The following is a 25,309-nucleotide window of genomic DNA, read 5'->3' as shown; positions in this document are numbered from 1 at the left end:
ATGGAATTTGATGGTCATCAATGTAAACTCCTACACAGGGGTTCAGAAAATCAGCTATGCAGGCACAGGATGGAGTAGGTGTAGCTGGCAATAGTCCTTATATAGCAACCTTCTCATTTTTTATTTTTCAGTTTTATTGATTTGTTTCCTTTTCACATTAGACACATTTATAGATTATTGCCACTTCATGAGAGATCTCTTGTAACAAGTATGAAAGTTAAGTGAAATTAATCATTCAGTGACTTCATCTCAGAGTGCATACATCTGTATGCACATGTATTTCACATCTGTAGTACCCTCCTACTTCTATATATTTAAAAAGATTAAGAGAAATCAATTTTTTTCTTCCTTCTCACCACTCACTTTATTGGGAGAAGAAAAGAAAAATAAATTTCTTTTAACAAATATGCAGAGTCAAGCAAAACATTCCCTCCATAGTTGTTTACATTTCTCTCTCTCTCTCTCTCTCTCTCTCTCTCTCTCTCTCTCTCTCTCCATCCATAACAAATTTAAAATATAGACTATAATACATATAATAAACATGTGTGTGTATATATATATATACATGCATTCTATATTTTAAATCTGTCATATCCTCATGATGACAGATAGATAGCACAATGGAGAGAGTGCTGGCCCTGGGGTCAGGAGGACCTGAGTTCAAATGTGCCCTCAGATACTTACTATTTGTGTGACCCTGGGCAAGTCCTTTATCCTCTGCTTGTTTCAGTTTCCTTATCTGTAAAATGGGGATAATAATAGCACCTACCTCCAAGGTTTGTTTTGAGAATCAAATGAAACAATAATTGTAAAACACTTATCATTGTGCCTGGCACATAGTAAGTACTATATAAATGTTAGCTGTTAGCTTTTATTAATGGATAGCATGTTTTATCATCAGTCCTCTGGAATCATGAATGATTATTAAGTTGATCACAGGTCCTAACAGCTTTCAAAGTGGTTTGTTTTTATAATGTTGTTACTGTATAAATTGTTCTCCTTGTACGCTCATTTCATTCTTCAGTTTATAAAGTTTTCTAGCATTTCCTCGCACCACAAAGTCACATATTAGGACTCGCTAAAACCCAGCAAGTTCAAGAAGGAGGCAGGTTTTGTCAGTGTTTAGGAGCTTGAAAACTGATTTCTGATTTGATAAATCCACAGGAAGACCAGGTGGTAGACCAGGGAAAGAGTTAGCTATTGAATAAAGAGACAATAAAATGAATTATGATTCTTTTTTGTCAAGAAATTATCTTTTTTAAAAATTGTATTTTTATTTTTTCCAATTACATGTAAAGATAATTTTTAACATTCATTTTTACTGTGTATTCCTCTCTATCCTATTTTCCACTGTTTATATTTTTTTTCTCTCTCGTTTTACCTTGTCTCTCCTTAGTCATGTTTTGCTTCTGACCACCACTTCTCTCAATCTGCCCTCCCTTCTATCAGTCACCCTCCTTTTCATGTCCCCCTCCCCTCCCACTTCCCCATAGAGGAAGATGGATTTTTATACCCAATTAAGTGTGTATGTTTTTCCCTCTTTGGGCCAAATCTGCTGAGAATAAGGTTCAAGCAATGCTCAACCCCTCCTTATTTTCTCTCCATTGTAATAGGTCTTTTGTACCTATTCATATATAGTAATTTACCCCATTCTGCCTCTCCCTTCTCCGAGTACAATCTTCTTTCTCACCCCTTAATTTTCTTATATAATCCCATCAGTCAGTTTATACCCACACCTTCTGCCTATATATCCTCCTTCTAAGTGTTGTAATAGAGATACAGTTCTTAAGAGTTACATGTCTCATCTTTCTATGTAAGAATATAAAAAGTTTGACTTTATTTAATAACATGTTTTTGTTTCCTATTTATCTTTTTGTGTTTCTCTTGAGTCTTGTATTTAAAAATTCAATTTTCTATTTAGGTCTGGTCTTTTTATCAGGAATGTTTGAAAAACCTCTATTTCATTACATATCCATTTTTCCCCCAGAAAGAATATGCTTATTTATTTTTTCTGAGTAGTTGATTCTTGGTTGTAATCCAATCTCCTTTGCCTTTTGTAATATCATATCCCAAGTCCTCTGATCCTTAAATGTAGAAGCTGCTAAATCCTGAGTAATTCTGATGTGACTCCTTGGTAGTTGAATTGTTTCTTTCTGGCTGCTTGCAGTATTTTTTCCCTGACCTGAGAGTTCTGGAATTTGGGCATAATATTCCTGGAAGTTTTCATTTTGGCATCTCCCTCACGAGGTGATTGATGGATTCTTTTAATTACTATTTTACTATCTTGTTCTAGGATATCAGGGCATTTTTTCTTGATAATTTCTTGAAGAGCCTGTCTAGGATCTTTTTTGGATCATAGCTTCTAGATAGTCCAATAATTCCTAAATTATCTTTCCTGGATCTATTTTTCAGGTCAGTTGTTTTTCCAATGAGATATTTCAAATTTTCTTCTATTTTTTTCATTCTTTTGATTTTGTTTCATTGATTCTTGATGTCTCATAGAGTCATTAGCTTCCACTTGTCCAATTCTAATTTTTAAGGAATTATTTTCTTCAGTGAGCTTTTGTACCTCCTTTTCCATTTGTACAATTCTGCTTTTTAAAGAGTTGTTTTCTTCAGTGGATGTTTGTACCTCCATTTCCATTTGGCCAGTTCTACTTTTTAAGGAGTTGTTTTCTTTTTCCATATTTTTGTGCTTCCTTTCCAAGCTGTTGACTCTTTTTTTTTCATAATTGTAATACATAACCTTCATTTTTCCCCCTATTTTTCTTCTACCCTTCTTATTTGATTTAAAAAAATTGAGCTTTTTTAGGACAACTTTTTGGACCTAAGATCAATTTATATTTCTCTTTGAGGCTTCACATATCATTGTTTTGATATTGTCATCCTCTTCAGAGTTTGTGTTTTGATCTTCCCTGTTGCCATTGTAGCTTTCCAGGGTCAGGGCTTTTGTTTGTTTGTTAATTTTCCCTCATTTTCCAGGCTTTCTAGTGACTTTTAAAGTTGAGCTCTATTCCTGGGGTACAGATGACACTGTCCCAGGCTTCTTGCACTCAGGGTGAAGGGGCTGGTCCCTGGCTTTCTGCACTGGGGTGAATTGTGGTTGCCCAGCCTTGTTTAGCTGGCTACACCAGAGGCTTCCAAGTATGTCAGGCCTGACTACTAGCCTGCTGCTTCAGGGCTGGAGCCTCACAACTGGCCCTCTGTGCTGCTGGCCTATTAAGCCAGGACAACCTGGCCTTGGTTGCTGATCTGTGCAGGGCCCAGGGATCTCCCATTGGCTTGTCTGGACACTGCTCAAACTGGTCTGTGCTCCCCTTTTGATCAAGTTAAAGAGACATTTCCTGTAGTCCTAAGTTATTTTGGGCTGGAAAATTGTTTCACCCCATCTTTTGAATTCTATCTCTCCAGAATTCATTTTGAGACATGATTTAAAATTGTTTCAAGGGAAATTGGGGAGAGCTCAGGTAACTGCCTTTTCTCCACCTTCTTGGAGCCACCTCATGAATTATGATTCTAAAGCAGCTGTGATACTACCTAAAAAAGAAATTAGCAGCAATGGAAAATTTCAAAGTGACAGAGAGCTTGAAATATTTGTTTTGATGAAAATCAGGTATAAAATGCTTTTTAAAAGTCATGTCAGCACACTTCTTTGAGGCTAGTATGTCTAGAAGACGAATCAATGCAACCTAGGAGAAAGACAGAGCCAAGAAAAAGGAGGCCATTCACTCTTTGAAAGTCATAGAAACATGAAAAACTTTCAACACATTTTTTTGGGAAGTGTGGGGGCATGTATTCATAACTGGTAGGTAGGGTCAGTATGTGATCCCCTAGGATCATGTTTTTTCCTAAACTGTATCATCTGAGTGGCTATCAGTGCAACTTAGTACTTAAATATATGGTTGAATATTTCCATTCCGTTAACATTTGATTTAATCTAGTTAAAGTCTCCATAGCATTTCCTCCTGTGTATCTCCAGCCATGTTGCCTCCACTAGAATTCAATCAGGCCATCATCTTCACTCCTTCTCCTCAGGAAATGGGACTTTGTATCCAGACCCATCTTAGTCTTTGATAGGTCCACCCATTTTCCATTTCCCTTTTATGTGTCGTCTTTGCCCATTAGAATATGAACTAAGCAGGTACTGTCTTGCTTGCTTTCATTTACATTACACTGTTTATCACAGCACCTGATGCATAGTAAATGGTTCCCTTCCCTTCTCTGTCTCTGTTTTTCTCTCTATGTATCTCTGCCCCTCTTTTTCTGTTTCTCTGTCTCTGACTCTATCAGCCACCACCCTAACACCCCACTCCCTTTGTCTTTATGTGAAAATGACACTTGTGAACACAGCTTGAGTCAGTAGTGTAACATGGTAACCCAAAAAGCTAATGAACTAATGAAATCTTTTGCTGTATTAAGAGAAGCAGTGTCCCTAAAAGGAGAGAGCCCATGATTTCATGATAGGTGACCCTAGTCTAATCACATATACACTATTGTCTTCAGGTCTGCGCCCCCAGTTTGAGAAAGGGACATAAAAGGGTTGGGGTATATCCAAAGGAGGATGACTAAGATAGGGAGAAAACTGGAGAGCCTGCCAAATATGAAAAGAACAGGATATTTAGCCTAGAGAAGAGAAGACTTAGAGGATGACAGAATAGCTGTCTTCTAGTATTTAAGCAGCTGTCATGTGGAAAAAGGATGACATTTGTTTTACTTTGCCCCAGAGGGCAGAATTAAGAGCAGTGGGTAGAAGCTGCAGGAGAATGGAATTAGTTTGATATAAGGGTGGAAAAAAAAATAAAAACACTTTCTAACAATTAGAGTTGTACCAAAATGGATTGGACTGCCCTGGAAGTAGTGAGTTCCCTGCCACTGAATTTTCAAATGGAATCTCAATTGTTATTTTTCAAGGATGTTAAAAAGGAGATTCCCTTTTGGGCCCAGATTGTACTAGTGCAATCCAAAGCTTGAATCCAACTCAGTGATTCTACGATTCCAAGAAATAACCCAGTCTTTAGATAGGACATGACACGTATAATCTGTGTTCAAGTAAACTCTTTGAGAATAGGGACTGTCTTTTGACTCTCTTTGTATTTCTAGTGCTTGTGCTTGGAACATAGTAGGCATTTAATAAATGTGTGTTGAGTGACTGGCAATTCCCTTAGATCTTCTATGTCTTACAGTAAAAGACAGAAGAACTTGAAGAAAAAAATTAAGAAATAGCCTTCATATTCTTCCCTATGAAAATCCTACCCATTCTTCAGCAACTAACATATTTTACTTCTTCCATGAAAGGCTTTCATAACTACTCTACTATAATGTGATCTATAGTCTTTTCTGTAGTTTTTTGAGTTGAGACTCAAAACAATGGGCAGGATTTAGATGTATATAGGGGATAAAGGGAGGACATTCAAGGAAACAGAGGGAAAAGTGCCTGGGCATGAAATGTTCAGAGAAGAGACTAGGGCTAGATATATAGCTTTGGCACTTATCTGCATAGATGGGATAATTGAATCTATGAGATATGATAAGGACACCACCTGAGACAGTATGGATCGAAAAGAGAAGAGGACAGACACTTAGTGGGCGCCTATGGTTAGTAGTCATAATGCAGGTAAAGATCCAGCAGGTGAGACTGAGAAGAAGCAGTGGGGTGGAAGAAGAATTAGAGGAGAAGAGTGTTATAAAAAAAAAAAAACAGTGGAAAAAGTATTCAGGAAGAAATTGTATAGATGGAGTATTCAGGAAGAGTTGGTAAGATGTGAGTATAAAAGATCAGGCCAGATCAAGAGCAGATCATTACAGCTGGAAGAAAATTGAGTAGGAAGGTCTTTTGATTTATAAATTCAGAATTGTAAACTTTTAATATTTATTGATTTCTGCTTTCAGATAACTCTAAACCAGGTTTACAACCTCCTTATTAAAAGGAAGGTAAGCAGATGTTAAGGACCAGTATGACTTAAAGGAGGCTTTATGTTTTATATAAAATCAGAGGAACTAATAGAGTGTTGAAAAGAGAATAGCTTTAGAGAGGAAGTGGAATCTAAATATTTGGAGAAAAATAGACATTTTTATTTGTTTAAATTATTGATCTTTTATATTTATATCACCATCATTTCCAAATATATAAACCTCTCCTTCCCCTTTCTGGGGTTGTTCTTTTTAATAAATAAAAAAAGAAAGAAAAGTTTACCTAGTATAAGAAATATATAAATCCTGTCTGATAGCATATGCAAAGTTCCACTGCCTTAGTCTCTCATCCCTTCAAAGAAGGGAGATAGGCATATTGTATCATCTCTTCTTTTGGGTCAAGCTTGATCAATGCAAACACATACTTCCATATTTTTTTTTTGTTTTTTGGTTGTTGTATATGAAACACACACATATATAACGTATAGTCTATGTATAATATATACATACATATGTGTATGTATATATTCATAATCTTTCCATTTTTCTTTGTATTCCTTGTATTCATCCTATCTTACAGTACAATGATATCACATTACATTAGTGTATCACAATTTGTTTAACCATTCCCTAGGACAATAGAGCTTTGCAACATTCTCTTCCCCTCCCTCCCCACTTCCTCTGTCTCCCTCTGTCTCTGTCAGTCTCTCCCTCCCTCCTGCCCCCACTTTGCCCTCACTCACTCTCTCTCCCAATGTGGATCGACTTCTGCCTTGCAAATTTATAGACTTAGAGAGTATCCTGAGGCACTAAAAAACTGAAGGACTTCCTGGGCTCACACAGCCAGTATGTGCAGGAGGAGGGATTTGAATTCAGGTTGTCCTGACTTTCCGGGGCTGACTTTATTTAAAACACCTTGCCCCTTGTAAAATTCAATTCTACAAGTCTTTATTAGCAGCTAACATATACTTAACACCATGTAAGACATTTTGAGTGATTTATGAAGACAAACAAAAAAAATGAAACTAATTGACAACTAACTGTTTCCTGTAAAGGCAAGTATTAGATGCATGAAATATTTGGGTGACCATAATAGTTCATTGATTAATATAGTGCTCTGTAGTGTGCCAATTATTTTCTATTTAACAATCTTGAATTAGGTGGTGCCTGTTATTTAGATAATGAAAATATTATCCCTATTTGAAAATAAGGAAACTGAGACTCAGAGAGATTAGATGATTTGGCTCTGTAGAACCTCTGACACTTAACACTGGCATGACCCTGGACATGCTATTTAATTTCCCTATATCTCAGTTTCCTTGTCTAAATGAGGAGATTTAACTAAGTGATCTCTGAGATCTGTTTCAGCTCCAAAACTATGGTCCTATAGTGCCATGACTTACCCAAGGTCATATAGTAAGCATAGAAGCTAAAACTCAAATCTAGCTGTTCTGTAGGGAAATCTAGAGGTTTTTCTGCCACTATGCCATGCATAAAATGCATACATACATACATACAGACAAACATACATACATACACACATACACACAAATATACATACACATATATGATTACGTTGTATATTGGGGATAAATGAAATCTTTTCACGGTTATTTCAACCATGAGGAAATTGTATTAGAATGGAAAGGCCATGTCAGTACATTTTCCTAACTCTTTGTTCTGAGTTATTCATTCCTATTCCTTTATTCAGCCTCTTTTATCTTTGGTCCAGTCAGGATTTAGCAGCTTCAAGTACTAGAGCTCCCTATATTCACTTGGTCAGACTGTCACCATCTTAAACAATTTCTGATCAGAACATACATATCCCTTGTACTTTCTTCAGTTCTCTAAATTCAACATTTCTCCAGTCTAGTCTACCAAAATTGTTTCCACAGTTTTAAAGTCTTAACTTTCCAGAGCCATTCCTAGTGCTAAATGAATTGAGGCTCAGGTTCTGCATTTGTGGGGAGGAGAGGAGGCAGAGCAGATCAGAGAGACATTAGAGAGGCAGGCAGTGTTACCTAGTGGTTAGAGACTGGCTTTGGAGTCAGGAAGGCTGGGGTTCAAGTCCCATCTTAGACACATAATGGCTTTGGAACCCTGGGAAAATCATTTGCCCTCTTAGTACTCTAGGCAACTCTCAAGACTGAATTGTAGAAAAAGTACCGGCCCATATTGTTAGAGGGAATTTTTTCACTCGGTAGTTCCTAACATTAAGGAAATTCCAAGTCCAGTATTATTCCTATGGAGGTCAGGAACAGGGTTTGAGGAGAGATAAAGATCTATAGCTATTAGTAAACAAACAATCTGGAGGTTTCTATACCATCAACATACCAAAATAGGTAGGTCAATACTTTTACCCTTATATGCCCTTGTTGCCCAACATTACATAATTGCTTTTTCATCAATTCTTTTCCTGTCCAAAGCTGCCTTTTGTTTTCATTTTAACTTGATTTATGATTTTCATGGATCCATGTGCCTATTGGAATAGCTGTTTCTTCCATCCACGCAAACCCTACCTTGTCCATGACTTCCTCTAGATCCTCTGTAAGCATTCTGGAGGCCCTCTTCTGGTACTTTTGATGGCTCTGTATGACTATACCTCTTGGGCTATCCATCTATTTTCTCTAATTCTTTTTACATGACTATCCCACCTCCTTTTCCAAGTCACTTAAATTTTGTATACTGTATATTTGCACTCTGTGTACCAACCATTTTGGGTAACATACTCCAGCCTACTGAAACTCTCTGCATTTTTTCACTGTTTATTAGTTAAAATGCCAATTGTAATTCTTCTGAGATCATGATTCTCCATGATCCATGGACCTGTTTTTCCACTAGGAGAACACAGGTGATAGTGAGATGGACCTTTATGAGACTGAATGGATTGTGACAATTGAAAGTACTGCACATTTTCCCAAATACCGTCTTCTCTTCTTACTCAGCTACGGGTTCAGTTTATCAATCACCTGTAGCATCTGTCCAAGAAATGCATACTTATGAATGGCATTAGTGGTCTGACCATCCTGCTGTGGGTCAATGATTTGGGCAATTTGTATTATTATATTCATTTTATTTGTGTGGTATAGAGAACAAGACAAATTTTGTTCATTTAAGAGCAAAGCACATGTGAACTTGATTTTACCTGCATAAAAAAGTGGGAAGAAAGGTAGAAGCACATTGAGATTTGTCTTGAATAGAATGAAGTACTAGGTATATTTGAAGACCATCATGAGAAAGATCATTCTAGGAGTAATTCTTCTGCAGGAGGTCTTTCCCAGTCTCCCCAGTATCTAGGGCCTTCCCTTCTGAGATTACTCTGTGCACATACTTAGCTGTCTATGTGTTGTCTCCTCCATTAGACTGAAATTTTTAAGAGAAGTGACATTTTTGTCCTTCATTTGTACTACCAGTGCTTAGCACAGTTTCTTGCACATAATAAGGGTGTAAAGAATGCTTGTTGACTGACTAGTAATGAGTGAAAGATAGAGGTAGACAAATTTTGGCTCAATATTAGAGCTATTTTCTAACTGATCAAAATTGAATTGCTCTAATAATTGTTAATTTTCTATCGCTAATGTGTTCAAACATATTTGGGGTGACCATCAATGAGGAATGTCATATTGCCTTCCACCCACGTCTAACGGTTAAATCCCTACACGTTTTGAAAGACTCAGATCACAAGTTACTTCTGCCATGAAGGTTTCATTGACTCCATTAATCAGATCCGATTTTTCACGTGGCTCTACTTTTAACAATCTATTTGATATCCAATTTATTGATCATTTATTCATTTCTCTATTAATTTTGTTTTTTTTTGTTTATTTAATTTCCTCTTCTACATGATAAGCTCTAAGGGGGTAGGCCAAGTATTTCTTCCAATGCTTGTCACAGGGCTTTGAATGGTAGATGCTGAACACATTTTTTCAGCCTGACTAGACCCTTAATAGATTTGAATTGAATTCTAGCATTGTTTGGGGGAGTTATATTAGATAATTGCTAAGGTTCCTTCAATGAACGTTAAGATCTTATGATTAATATTTATCCTCTTTCCTCCCACATCTCCCCATCTTCATACTTCTCAGCAGGGATAACTGTCGTTTAGAGATCATTCACTTATTTTAACTGATTTAATTCAATTTAAAAGAATGGAAATTCGAGGGGCTCTGACCTTAGACAGAATTTGCTGTGCATAATCTAGGGGAAAAATCAATAAAACACTATGTGTTTCAGAGTCCCCTTGACCTGGAATATAGCAAATACATTATGAGGAATGCAGCTCATCCACTATGTCAAAACTTCATGCAGGGCATTTTTGGATGCTGTTTTCTCTTATCCACAGGAGGAATGTTGATGAAAAAGATTATTTAAAGGGAACTATTTTAAACACAGAGCAAAAGGCCTAAGAAACAACTAAGACTGGATCCATGTCATATTATTTGTTGACTTAACAAACATTAATTTGGTGTCTTCTTGGTGCTAGGCACTATGCCAGGTGCTAGGAATCCAAAGACAAAGAAAAAAAATGAGAACCTGCCCTTGGCAGGTGAGGTGGTATCACAAATAGCCCACTTGATTTGGAGAAAGATCTGGCCCAGCGATCCAGCCATTTTTTAGTTTTCTGTGGTCTTGGGCAAGAAACTTACATTCCCTGAGCCTCAGCTTTCTCATCAATAAAAGTAACTAGAAAATCTTGAAGGAAATACTGAGTTATTCAGAGAACGTCTAGTATCCAGACTTTAGGATTGTGAGAAGAATATATCCAGAATTTTATCTGAGTTTTTATCTTTTCAATTATCCCTAAATGTTTGGTGTTGCATAGACATAGCCTGACTCTAGCTTTCCTAGACTTGTGGGTTATATATATACCATTTGTTCATATCCAACTGCAGCTTCGCTTCAGAGAATTTAATTTACCCCCAAAAACAAAACTGAAGGAAGATGCTAAAGTGACATCATTCCTACCAACTCTTCTTCCAGAACTCAAAAAAAATGTGTTGGCTTTTTGTCTCTTCTGACAGGAATAAATTCAACCAAGTTAGGCTCCAAAGAGAAAAAAAGAAAGAAAAAAGAAAGGAAAAAAACTGACGTGGTCATTTATTCCTTAAATTAATCCACCGTTCTTCCTGGGTCCTTTTCAACTCCATTTTCTGGGGAGTAGTCAAGGATTTATTCAAAATCATGCGATCCCTAAAATAATCATTATTCCCTATATTATGGGTAGTATTATATCTGGTGCACTTTCACTTACAGGCATGTCTGTCAAAGGGACCATTTTTCAGGCTCACAGCTCCCATGACTCTGTCACTTTCTTACTTACAGAGGCCCAAAATGGAAACTATTTTTCTTTTCATTATGAGCTGTCACTTTTTCATCTTGGCACTGCAATGATAGACTTGCATTCATCTTCTATATTACCTTTCCTGAAACCTCTGACACAGACTGACACAATGCAAAATGCAGGAGATCTCGGAGCATACGTTGGCAATTTCAGGGGAAGGCAGCGGCTTGTCTCACTCCGTTATTTTAAATATATATTGAAAACGCTGAGACTCTTATGTGGCGGACTGGAAATGCTAATGTGCTGTGCTCTGTTTTCAGCAGTAGCTAGACAGCCTACCCCCTGGCCCCAAATCAAAGGGAGCTATTGGGAGAGACCAGCAAACTCCCTGCCCTTTTGCCTATACCTGGGCAGAGGGGGAGAGGGAAAAGTTGCCCACAAATCTAGTTTGACACTTGGGGAAGTCAAGAGGGACATTCAAGTGCTACAGTGACAGGATTCCTGAAATGATGGGCAGTTATAGCTGGGTGCCAACTGGCTGCTCTGATGATGGTATTAGCCACTGGGTAAGACCCTCGTTCCCCACTTGTTTACTCACCAGGGAATTTGGTGACTGAAAAAAACAATCAACCAACCAACCAAACAAACAAAATTCACTACCCAGTCCAAGCTGAACAATGTCTCATCATCCACAGCCAAAACAACTCCATATCAATAATCATCAGGGAACTTGGGATACCTTTCATTGGTTTTGTTCCAAATAAGCACATAGAGAAAACATACCACTGAGCATGGTGACACATGCTTTTCATCCCTGCTCCTGTGAAAGCTGAATCCAGTGGATCTCTTGGGCTCAAGAGTTCTGAGCTACAATAGGATAAGGTGACAGGGTGTTTGATGCAGGTCAGCAACAGACTAGGGCTATGCTCCCATATTGAGTGGTGGTGGGATTATACCCATTGGTGGCCACTGCACTTATGAACCTTCAATTTGAGTGAGATGGGGAGACAGTCTCAAATAATCACAATCAAAACAAACAAAAATCCCATACCATAGCCTTTTGATTATGAAGTGTTTTATTAAGTTGAACTGCATTGAGCAGAGACTTACAGGAGTACTATATATATAGTACTATATACATCTAGTACTCTCTCTCTCTCTCTCTCTATATATATATATATATATATATTTGTTGTTGTTATTGTTCAGTCATTTCACTCATGTCTGACTCTTTGTGATCCCTTTTGGAATTTTCTTGGGAAAAACACTGAAGTGGTTTGCTGTTTCCTTCTCTAGCTCATTTTATAGAAGAGGAATTGCTGCAAACAGGGTTAAGTGACTAACCCAGGGTCACATACCTAGTAAATGTCTGAGGTCAAATTTGAACTCAGGAAGATGAGTCTTCCTGATTTCAGGCCCAGCACTTTATCCACTCTGCTACCTAGCTGCTCACAGTACACATAGTAGGTGCTAAATAAAAGTTTATTGAATTGAACAAAGAGAAACTTAGGGAGAAGAAGTTTAAGAGAGGAGAGGTCAGGAGGAGTAACAAGAGGTCAAACTGGTTTAATACTGCCTTAAAAGAGTATTAAACTGAACTTAAGAAGTTTTGTTTCTCCTTCCCTTCTGCTTCTCTTTCCTTTTCTGCTTCTCCCTTTTGCTTCTCCTTCCTTCAACAAATTGATTGAACACTCATGGCATGAATCCTCTATTAAAATACAGAAATGCACTCATGAGAAAAATGTCCCAGGTTTTAGTTTGGATAAGAGAAGGTTTTTATTTGTAAAAAAAATGGTAGTGTCACATGGAGTGGTCAAGCTTCAGCAGTTATATCTACCTCTCTTCCTCTATTGGAACATTTCCTTACAGAGCCAATGAGGAAAACAATAAACACATTCATGGAGCTCACTTTTTTTTGTTAACACAGGTCTAATGATAGAAAAAAAAGTGAGGGCTTCCTTAGAGCACGTCATTCTCTCTTCCTTCTCCCTGAATTCTTCTTCTCACAGCCCACTACCATCCATTGCAGTGCTTCCATATTTTTTCTCCAACCCATCAATTGCCATTTCCTTCCATTTTTCTCTTTCCCTAATGATTAACTAAAGCACTGTCCATTGATCTATTTATTTTGACATCTATGTACTACTTTATAGAATGATTAAGACAATAGCAAAATGATCCTGTAGAGATATTCATAAGACTGATCCAACACCTGATACTCTGTGAATAGTTCTAAAGCACTGGAGGACAGAGAAAGATTTTTTAAACAGGATTTTCTTTTTTTTTTCCAATGACATGTAAATATAACTTTTAACATTCACTTTTAAATAAAATTTTAAGTTCCAAATTGTCTCCCTCCCTCCTTACCACCCCTCCTCTGTAAGACAGTAAGCAATTTGCTGTAGGCTATATATGTGCAAACATGTGAAATCTATTTCCATATTAGTCATGCTTTGAAAGAAAAAAGTTTGCAAAACACTAGCAAAAGAAAAAAACATAATAAAAAAAGTGAATATAGTATGCTTTGATCTGCATTCAGACTCCAGCAATTTTTTCTCTTGAGGTGGTTAGCATTTTCTATCATGAGTCTTTTGGAATTGACTTGGATCATTGTATTGCTGAGAAGAGCTAAGTCAATCATAGTTGATCATTACACAATGTTGATGTTGCTGTGTACATTGTTGTCCTAGTTCTGCTCATTTATGAGTCTGAAGTCCGCCTGCTCATCATTTCTTATGGAACAATAGTATTCCATTACATTCATATACCACAACTAGTTCACCATTCACAGATTGATGGGCATCCCTTTAATTTCTAGTTCTTTGCCACCTCAAAAAGAGCTGTTACAAATGTTTTTGTACACATAGAACTTTTTCCTTTTTTTTTTACAATCTCTTTGCATCTCACTTGGATTAAAATGTATGTACAGTTTGATTACGCTTTGAGCATAGTTCTAAACTGCTTTCCAGAATGGTTGGATCTGTTCACAACTCCACCAACTATGCGTTAATGTCCCAATTTCCCCACATCATCTCCAACATTTAGCATTTTCCTTTTCTGTCATATTAGCTAATCTGATAGTTGTGAGATGGTACCTCAGAGTTGTTTTAATTTCCATTTCATTAATAGTGATTTAGAGAATTTTTTCATATGACTACAGATAGCTTTGATTTCTTCCAAAAGATTTCTTCTAAAATTATCTATATCCTTTGACCATTCATTAATTGGAGAATGACTTGTGTGCTTATAAATTTGGCTCAGTTCTCTATATATTTGAGAAATGAGGCCTTTATCAGAGACATTGGCAGTAAAAATTGTTTCTCAGCTTTCTGCTTTCCTTCTAAGAAAGATTTCTAAGGAATACAATTGCTGGTTCACAACCCTAGTAACTTTAATCTTTGTTTTCCAAATGTCCCCTACTGTTTTCTTCCATTTCATAGTTGCCTGATCTTCCTGTCTTTGCCCCCAATACAAATTTTTCAGGCACCCAATATCCTCCTGCGCTCAGATCTTTCTTCTCCTTGAGGTATCAATGATTAATAACAGCTTCAAAAGAGTATGAGAGAGTGACAGAGAAGGTCCACTCTCTAAGTTGGGTACTGATCTGCATTGGCAGTGGAAGTTTCCTCATCAGGGAGTTCCCTGTGTCAATGAAATCACAGGCCCAGTCCCTTTCCCTCCACTCCCATGGGTATTAGAATTTTGATAGGGATCAAAGGCTTAAGTAGATGAGATGAAGTTCATAGTAGGTTTTTTTTAACCATCAAGTCCTCAGCACCCATAAAATTATAATTCATCTCTAGTGGTAGTTTCAACCTACAGTTCCCCCCCCAAATGTTGTTTTTGCCTTTCTTTTTGTCTCCCCACTTATCAGGTGTCTGACACCTATCAGTAAGCAGTAATAAATGCTTGTTAATTGACTGGCTGGCTATTTGTGTCACAGTTCTGATATTCCCAAAGTGTGTGACCCTATACCAGCTGACTACCCAATATTTTATATGATTTCATATGAAATTTAAATTTATTAAATGTTTAAAAAGAAATCTAGAGAAATTAAAACTATTTAAAAGTCCTGTTAGCCAAAGAACATGAAAGAGGGAAGGGCTCATAGAATCACAATCATTGAATATTAGAATTTATAGTGACTTAGACACTATTTTGTCCAAAAAATGTATATTGATCCCATCTTTCTTAACATCACAGTCATTTCTGGAAAGTGGGCCTTCTCCCATCCTCCTCATTCAACTTTCCCTTTTAACAAAGAAAAACAGTCACAAAACAAAAGTCCTTGTAGTAACTGCATCTGATAGTATAAAAAACATTTTACTCTTGTGCTTCAAAGAGTCTTTTGCTTCTCTTGTGCTGGAAGGTATGTTTCATTACCAGTTTGTTGGAGCTTTCTTGGTTTTCAATTACCCAGAGCTCAGTTATCCTTTGGTGGTCTTTTTATTTAATTATCCAGTGTGACCAGAATGGCCTTTGTTTTCTTTGGGTAGCTCAGTTTATCTCATTGGGTCTTGCTGGGTGCTGGGTCTACGGTTTCTCTTCTGGGACAGGAAGCCCAGAGACCATGCCTGGGAGCAGAGAACTTCCTGTGTGATGATTCATGGGGCTAGCTGAGGGGAGGTGTTGACTCCAGAGCCACGCCCTATTGGGTGTTAACCTAGTCTACGCCAGGGGGAGGGGCCAACTCACGAACCAATCAGCCCTGGTCATTCAGGCGGCGCTTGATGATGTCAAAAACTCTATAAGAGGGGAGAATATGGCTTGAAGATTCCTCTTTCCTTTTCCGGTTGGCGTGGGAGCAGTGGCGAGCGTGACTCTGGGCCAGCCCTTGCTCTCGGGCTGAGCCCAGATGTTGGTAACTATGAATTGTATTGGGTCTGTCTGTTGATATTTGTAATTTGTTTGTATTTTGTTCTGAAGTTCAGGGTACTGGTTTTTCCCCCGAACTAAATGAATATTCTGAACTTCAGGGTGCTGGCTTTTCCCCTTGAAGTAAGTGAATGAATCTGTATTTGGTCTGTCTGTTGTTGCTTGTAATTTGTTCGTATTTTGTTCTGAAGTTCGGGGTGCTGGTTTTTTCCCCCGAACTAAATGAATGTTGCCTGTATGCTCCTCTGAACTAACTGAATGCTGGATTAAAGAAAGCTGGTCAACCCCTTCACTGTGCTTTCCTTGTTTAAGCAGATAAAAAGAACCTGTGCTTTCCCGGCGTGCTGGCAGCCTCCTGGGTGCTGACTGTGGGGGGATCTTATGCCCCCACAGAAGCTGCTAGCTGGATTGTTAAAACATCCAATCATAACAATATTTTTTAAAGTGCCTACTATGTGCCACGCACCATGCTAAGGCTAGGGCTACAAAAAGAGGCAAAAGACAGTCCCTGCCCTCAAGGAACTATTGTTTAAGTCGATGAATATAGTCTTCATTGGGTTCTGTTTATTTTACTTTGCATCAGTTTATATCAATCTTTCATAATTTTTGAATTCTTCATATTTATAATTTCTTACTACACAATGTTATTCCATAACATTCCCATGCTATAACTTTTGAGGGATATTTCTCACTGGGTGGACATCAAATGTGTTTCTAGCAATTTGGTATCATAAAAAGTGCTGCTCTGTTATGAATATTTGATTTGCATTGGGCCTTTGTTTCTGTCTTTGACTTCCTTGGAACATCTCTTTAGTTTTATGATTTTCTGTGTCATAGGGTATGGATAATTTAGTCTAGTCACTTTTCTTGCCTAATTCTAAACTAATATCCAATTTGTAGCTTCACCAACAATTTTATCCCGTGTCTGTCTTTCCACAGTCCTTTCCACAGGGAATGTCCCTATTATTTGTCATCTTTGCCAATTTTCAGCATGTGAAATGAAACCTCAATGTTTCAATTTGCATTTTTTTCCTATTAGTGGAGCATGTTTTCATGTGGTCACTTATAATTTGCATTTTTTTTCAAAAATTGTTTGATTTAGTCCTTTGTGCATTTATCTATTGATCAAGTCCCTTATTTTACAGATGAGGAAACTAAGATCTGGAGGTGAAGTGATTTGAACAGGACCAGCCAAATATTAAGTGGCCGAAGCACGCGAGAACCTAGAAATTCTGAATTTTTTCTAGCTCTTTTTCCAAAACTCTGAACTAAACCATACTTATGGAATAAGATTTAATAACCATCTAACTCCCCTGCAATTCCAGATGAGAAAATCAAGGAAAGAAATAAACATTTATTAAGCACCTACCATGTGCCCAGCATTTTGCTAAGTACTTTACAAATATTGTCTCTTTTGCTCCTCATAAGAACCCTAGGAAGTATGTGCTATTGTTATCCCCATTTTATTTTTGAAGAAACTGAGGTAGACAGGCGTCAAGTGATTTACCTAAGATCGCATAGCTAGTAAATGTATGAAACCCTGAATTCAGATTTTCCTGACTCCATGACCAGAGCTCTATCTACCACACTGCTAGCAGCCTCTGAAAAACACCTGACACTTAGAGAGGTCTGCTGACTTGTTGAAGGTCATACAGCTAATGAGGTCTCCCTGACTCTTTGTCCAGTCCTCTTTTAGAATTTATATTAAATAATATCTCACACTTGTGCATATTATACTTTAAAGATCTCAAATGCATTATCTTTGCATGTCAAATGAGCCTTCCACCCAAATATTTCATTTGATACTTGGAAAAACTTGTCCCAATGAAGAGAATGAATAAGTGATTTCCCCAAGGTCAAACAACAAATAAATGGCAGAGCCAGGAGCTAAAATCAGGTCTTTTGGTTCTAAGGGCAGTAGTCTTTCTTCCACACTACAATGCCTATTATTACATTAACTTCTCCCAATGACTTTGTGAAAGAGGTGGGATAAATATTATCATTCCCATTTGACTTAACAGGAAACTACAGCTGAGAAAGGGTAATTGATTATAGAATGCTAAACCAAGAAGGGACATTCAAAATCAAGTAATCCAATCCCCTCCATTTTCCAGATGAGGAACCTGATACCTGGGAGACTGAGTAACTTGTATAAGGTCTTGCACATAGTTAGTGGCAAATCCAGGGTTAAAAGCCAAATCTTACAACCTCTCACCTTTTACTACTCTGTTTCCCTTCCCTGACTTGAACTCTTTTACCCAGATATCTGGTAACCTAAAATCTGAGTTCTAATGGGTAGGGCTGGTCTCACATCTTAGTTCTTCCTATCATAACTCTCCAGAAAATTCAGTTGAATTTCTTCTTCCTGGCTGCTTTTCTCAAGCCCCACAACAGCCTGGCACAGCTAGTTTCTCTAACAACTCTATGAGTTAGATTTATCTTCTCTATATTAGACCAAATTCCAAAATATTCACTTTTCCACAGATAAGCACTCTCTTTGGCCTTCATTTTTCAGGACAAATGCTTCCAATCTGTACAGCCACCTCTTAATTTACTCTGGTGTTTTCAGCACCATATTGCAAAGTGCTATGCTAATAATAAGCTTGTTTTCAATTACATTTATCCATGCCTCAAGTTGATAAAGCCAATATGGTGTCTACTGAAAAGGGAGGAAAACACACACACACACACACACACACACACACACACACACACACACACACACACACACAGGCAAAAATAAAATTAAAAACATGACCACTCAACACCTTCAAACCAAGAAAATGGAAGACAACATTATCCTTTTAAAGGAAAGGAAAGGTCATTTATTGCTAGCATCAAAGTGAAATTTAAGAATACAGCCTTTTGACATTGGCTGTATTAATTCACCTTCTCTGTTAACAAGGATTGCACACAAAGAATCTAAATAGCTTTGTTTCAAGGAGGTGGAATGGAATGGAAAACAAAGAACATGAGTTCAGCAGAAGAGAACTCAGGTAAATTTATTAGGTTGTTAAAGTTTGCCTTTGGTCTTTTCTCTTTCCTTTTCAGGCTTTTCTGCATCACGTTGGAGCTCCCTTTCCCAGTCTTGTACCCCAAACACACACACATACGTGCATGTACACACGTGCACCCACACACAATACAATAGAATGCTAATAAAGCATTAATGGTCAATAACACCTTCCCAGCCCCAGGGCACCTGAATTTTAACAAAGAACTTTGGATATCACAGAAAACTTTAAGACAGAAATGAATGAGCTCTACACATGGCTCCTGTCCACTTTCAGGTACTCTTCTCTAAGGGACTACCTCGAATAATCATGGTAATAGTAATAGCTGACATTTCTATAGAACTTCAAGGCTTGCAAAGCACTTTGCTTATGTCTTGCTACTATTCCTATTCTACAGATGGGAAAAGTGAGACTGCCTTGTTCAGCATCACATCGCTAGTAAGCATCTGACACAGGATTCAAGCTCAGCTCTTCCTATTCCAAGTGCAGTGCTCTACTACGTCCTACGACACCTCACTGCCTGTATTCTTATAAGATGTGCAGAGCTGTATCTGACCACAGACCTCATTGTATCTTAATTTCCAAGTCTGTTGTATGCTATATTGTCAATTCTGAAACAACATAAGCCACACTACTGTACTGACACTGATACCCAAGAATACATACCATTTAAGGAGAGGAGATTCAGAAGGAAAGGCCTTAGCCACTTTGAGTCTCCCAGGCTGCACAGATCTTTTCCCCAAATGTCATTCTACTAGTGCTCACCTCACTTCCAAGTGTAGGTTAGAATAACTTAATCAGCACCCTTACCATAATGAGTCTTCCTTGGAAGTGCCTGTGCAATTAATTGCCACTTGGCAGGTTATTCCAAGTTGCTCTGCAGCTGCAGACACCCCAAAGCACTTCTTGCAATATCTTATGCCTCTACTTCTGGTATTGACCTTTTCTCTGTTTTATAATAATAATGTCTCTTTAATGATAGAATTTTAGATGCCATGGAAAGCCATTGAGGGAAATATTTGGGATTTCCTTGTGACCCCTCAACTTTCAGAAGTATGAAGTATGGAAGAAGTGTCCATAATAGGCAGCTTTTTGTTCAGTCCTTTTTCTATTGAATCTGACTCTTTATGACCCCATTTGGGGTTTTCTTGGCAAAGCTACTGGAGTGGCTTGCCATTTTCTTCCTCAGCTCATTTTACAGATGAGGAAACTGAGGCAAACAGAGTTAAGCAACTTGCCCAGGATCACAAGATGTCTGAGGCCGGATTTGAACTCAGGATGATGAGTCTTCCCGATTCCAAGTTGAGTCCTCTATCCACTGTACCACCTAGTTGCCCTCACAGACAGCTGTTCATTTGAAAAAGAAAATCTATATATTTTAATGGATTGTAAGCTCAAAATGAGGCATTATTAATAATAACACTGTACATTTTTGTATTGGTTTAAATCATGAAAAGTGTTTTACATACATTGCTTCTTTTTAGCACCAACAGTATGGTATAGCAGTGAAGAAAGCTAATACTATTCCTGTATTAGGCTATATTAAGAGAAATATAGTGTATAACAATATGGAGGTGACAGTCCCATTATACTTTGCTCTGTTCAGACTATAAGTGGAGTATTGTGTTTAGTTCTGGGTAACACATTTTAGGAAGGACACTGGTTAGCTAGAGAGTATACAGAGGCGGGAAACAAGAAACTAGAATGCCAAAATGCCCTGAGATTATTTTATCTATGCCTATCTTATCTATTTTTATCCATATCTATCATATATACATATATACATACACAATATAATATACAGCCATACATGTAGACATACATACATATATACATACACACAAACATGCACATATAAGTATATGTATGTGTGTGCATATATATATACACACACAACTTTCCAACTTCCTTTTGTTTGTAGTCTTCCCCCATTAGACTGTAAACTCCAGTGCTTAGCACAGTGTCTCATAATAGATACTTAATAAGTGTTTATTGAATTTTTTAAAAAAAGTTTAGACTAGAGAAGAGAAGACTTAGGAGAACATGATACCTATCTTCAAGCATTTGAATAGCTTCTCCAGAGTTATTCTTCTTGACTAAAATTCTTCTCCAATACCATTTTTTTGGTCTAATAGAGACTATGCATTCTACAAGACTATGAGATTGGAGAGCAAGCTCTGTTAGGTCCTCTCAAGCCAGAAAAGACTTGGGTAGGTCCAATGTACCAGACTAGCTAAGTGAAAAAAAGTTATGATCACATCATTTGTCATTAGGTGCTGAATTCTTCCATTGTAACAATTGCCTACTGAAGTACACAGTAATTATGATGAACATTTGTATAGAATATCCACAGAAGATCCACCATATCCTACAACTATTGTTACTTAATTTTTAATTTACGAAATAACTGAGTCTATTTAACAAAATTTGTCAATCATATTTTGCCATGTTTTCTCAGTTGTTTGATGTGTATGAATCTTGTCTCTTTAGGCGTATTGTAAGCTCCTCAAGGGCAAGAATTGGATCTTTCTCATATTTTCTCTGTATTCTTCCAGTGTCATGGATATGGTATACTTAATAAATGTTTGATGAGTTGATTTAATATAATAAGCTGAGGATGTGATTTGAGACTTAAATGTAAATTTGAAAATAAATCTAGATTTGGCTTTTAGGAGAAAGTTCCTTGTTTTATCAAGGCCCTAAGCTAAATACACACACACACACACACACACACACACCCCTTTTTCCCTTTGGGGAGAGAGATAGAAGCAAGATTAGGGAGAAGTAGGAGAGTGGACAGAAGCATGTGAGATGACATGGCCAGTGTAATTCATTTATAATATCTCAGAAGGGTGACTGTTAAATCCAAAAGCTTAACTAACTAAACCATGTTGACAAAGGATCTTGGGAAAAGTCAGGTATCCCTTCTTTCTTAATTAGCCTGCTACTCTAGCATTATTGGAGAAAAGAAAGATATACTTTACTTCTTCTGGTGCTGTTCCACTAAATTTGAGGGTCACTGAGAATATCTGAGTTTCTTACTGGTTGAGTATTAAAATTAGCATGGCAGTCACCAGTGGAGACCAATTTGAGACTTCTAATCAATAAAGCTACTATAGACTATTCTAACTCTGCAAGGTCAGAGAGACCTGGTTAATTCAGTTTTTCTTCCCTGTCTCCTATCAGATGTCTTTCTTTCCTCAATCTAAGCTCATTTAGTACAGTCTGATGAGTTTTAAGTGTTTAGTTCTATTCTTATATTTAACACATGATTTGGCAGGCTGCACAGAGACTGACAGGGGCTTTAAATATATCAATACAAATCTATTAATTTTTAAAAAATGGATTAATTTGGCTGTGGTGGAAACATCCTCTCTGTGGTATTAAAACCACTGTTGAGGTTAGGGATGAGTGGAGATGTCATTCATCTATTCAGTGACAGTGGCTAAATAGTTAGGATGTTATAGATTAAAGAGGTCTATATCTGCTCTGCTCATTTCCCTGCCTAATAAGAAAAGACTGAATTCCTGTAGAAGTCTCCATTTGGTATGGAAACAAGTCTGTGAACATAAGAGGCAAGAATTTTATCCTCTTTTCTCCTCTTTTCTCCCTTTCTCTTCTGCCCCCCATTCTTCCCCCTTATGTCTCACCCACTCTCTGTTCCTCTTTCTTCCTCTCTTTTCTTCAGTCTGAATTCTACCTATTCTTTCTAGTCCAGATCATGTCTTGTCTTGTCCATATAGCCTTTGTTGTCCTACCACATGTCTCATTGACATCTGTCTTCTGTGAATTCCTCAGGCAATTACAGGATCTACCATTCAAAATGCCAATCCAGAACAATCTTCTACCTCCCAAAGACCCTAGAAGCATTGTTCTGTCTCTTACTTCTGCAGTGCCATACAGAAAGAATCTCAAAACAGTCAGTGTCATATGGTCTTATATTGTCTCACATATTCAGATGAAAACCAAGATTGTTCCCAATCTAAAATTCTTCAGATTTGACAAATAAGCGACATTTCACAAAGTCTACCAAATATTATTGCTTGCTTATTACTCAACAAGAGCTTGACTTGGTGCTTGGATGGTCTTTCTCAAGCCAAATGCAAATTTTAAAAAATGCAATGACAATCAATTTCTTACAGGGAAAAAAAGTCTCGTTCCTATTGCACTGCTTGGAAATCACATGAATCTCTCTCCAAAGGTATTTAGGACTTGAGGTTGACTGAAAGTCACTCTCTCACTTTTGAATGAGAAATTATATGGAAAGATACCATCTGAGACCTTCTACTCAAATGTGAGATGCCCATTATATTTGAATTGCCTACTTCACAAAGTTCTTGAAAAGCCACCTTAGATGAGAGGATTTAATAGGTCATTAAAGAAACAAGATAGATATGATTGAGACATAATGCAAGACTCTCTTGAGACATAATGCGGTATCTGAGGAAGATAACTGGAAAATTGTTGGTTTGGTCTCTAAAGGTGATAAAATAGGGAAAGGAACAATTGCTTTTTTAAAGATAGTGATGGCTTGCTGCTGGTAAAAAAAAATAGAAAATTAGATTAGTGGAGTACACTAGAGAAGGAAGAATCTGAAACGATCAAAATTAATAACCCAATTTTTTACTAACCAGAGAACATCAATTTCTCAAGGAAGAACTTTTGATTTGACAAGGACTTTTAAGAAAACGAGAAAAAAAATTGGCAGAAATTAAGTAGGTGCTCATTAATCGGGCAATGGATAAACAAACTGTGGCCATTGAATGCAGTGAATGAATGAATTATATTACATTCATGAAAGTAATGGAATGTTACTGAACCATAAGAAATGGATATGTAGAAAGCAGACAAGAACGGAAGACATATGAACTGATATAGAGTGAATGGGGCAGAACCAAGAAATATACACAACAACTGCAACAATATATGTGAAAAGAAAAAAATGATTCTGAATGCTATATAATTTTAAGGATTGCTTTTGTACCAAGATGAAAGATGAGAAAATATACCACTCTCCTCTATTTGTAGGAGTGGGGGAACTATGGAACTATAGGGGTGGGGGAATTATGTGCTTTCAGACTTGGTTGATATTTTGTTAATTTTTGGTAAATTGCTTTTCTCCTTTCTCTGTTTTATTCTTCATTATGAGGGATGTCTCTGCATAGGGAAGGGTAGAGGAATACATTAAAAAATGAAAGTGACAAAATATCAAACATTTTAAAAAATGATACAAATCAATCAAATACATGTGAAATGGGGTAAAGTACAAATCTTGGACAAGTCTATTCTGGGCCTCAGTTTCCCCATCTATACAATAAACAGGTTGAATTAGATGACCTCAAATATCACTTCTGGCCCTCAATTATAGGATCCTAGAATCATAGATGTAGGTCTAGAACAAACTTTATAAGCTGTGGTTTAACATTCTTATTTTATACATGAGAAGGCCGAGGGGGGCAGGAAGTAAAATGATCCAGAATTCTGAGCCTTTAAAGTTGGATCCAGGTAAACTAAAGTCACCCTCTTCATCATGTGGCTGGATGAGCATAGTCAATAAAGTTTTCTGGCAAACTAAGATTGGATATTGTTTTCTTGACACTCTAGATCCTGTGAATGAACATTTCTATGTCCAGCAGAAAACTTCAGCAAATCCTAACTTCTTTAATATTTAATAGTCCAGTGAAAATATATGAGAGTCAGGTCCCAGCAACACTAAGAACCAAATGAAATGACTGCAGTCTAATTCTTAAAGCTAAAGCAAACAACAAGACCCCATTCACTACTGTATGAAAGTTGATATTCTTTGTCTCTTGAAAAAAAATGGAGTGAAAAGTGTCAGGAAGGTCAGTTTCAAAATAAGAAGCAATCTTTAAACTCTAACCTTTTAGAGCTGGAAAGAAAACTCTGTAAACCTTACAATGCAATATAAACACAAGTAGTTATTTTCTCCATCACAATAATCTAGTCTTTTCTTCTTATTTTAGATATAAGAAAATAAGGACAAGAAGGATTAAGTGACTTGCCCAGAATGATGCAGCTGATAAATGGGAACACTGGTAAAAGACCTCCAGATCTTCTGATTCCACATCCAATATTTCTTTTTCTAGCAAGGCTGAATAAGCCAATGGGAACTAGCTAATGGAACATGCTCAGTGTTGTCATTCCTGAAGTCTGGAGGACGGCATGGGAGCTTTGGGGCCTGCTTCTAACCAAGTGTTGCTAGCACTTT

At 37.3% G+C, this 25,309-nt stretch overlaps 1 pseudogene; it reads left to right on the top strand.

Annotated features, from left to right (window-relative positions):
• The first annotated feature begins 5,524 nt into the window (after positions 1 to 5,524).
• Positions 5,525 to 25,309, top strand: part of LOC118838599 — a 41,824-nt pseudogene continuing 22,039 nt past the window's right edge.

This window comes from Trichosurus vulpecula, chromosome 1, assembly GCF_011100635.1.
Source record: "Trichosurus vulpecula isolate mTriVul1 chromosome 1, mTriVul1.pri, whole genome shotgun sequence".
NCBI classification, from domain to species: domain Eukaryota; kingdom Metazoa; phylum Chordata; class Mammalia; order Diprotodontia; family Phalangeridae; genus Trichosurus; species Trichosurus vulpecula.
Note: the sequence above shows the minus strand (reverse complement) of the source record. Positions and strands in the feature narration are given on the sequence as shown.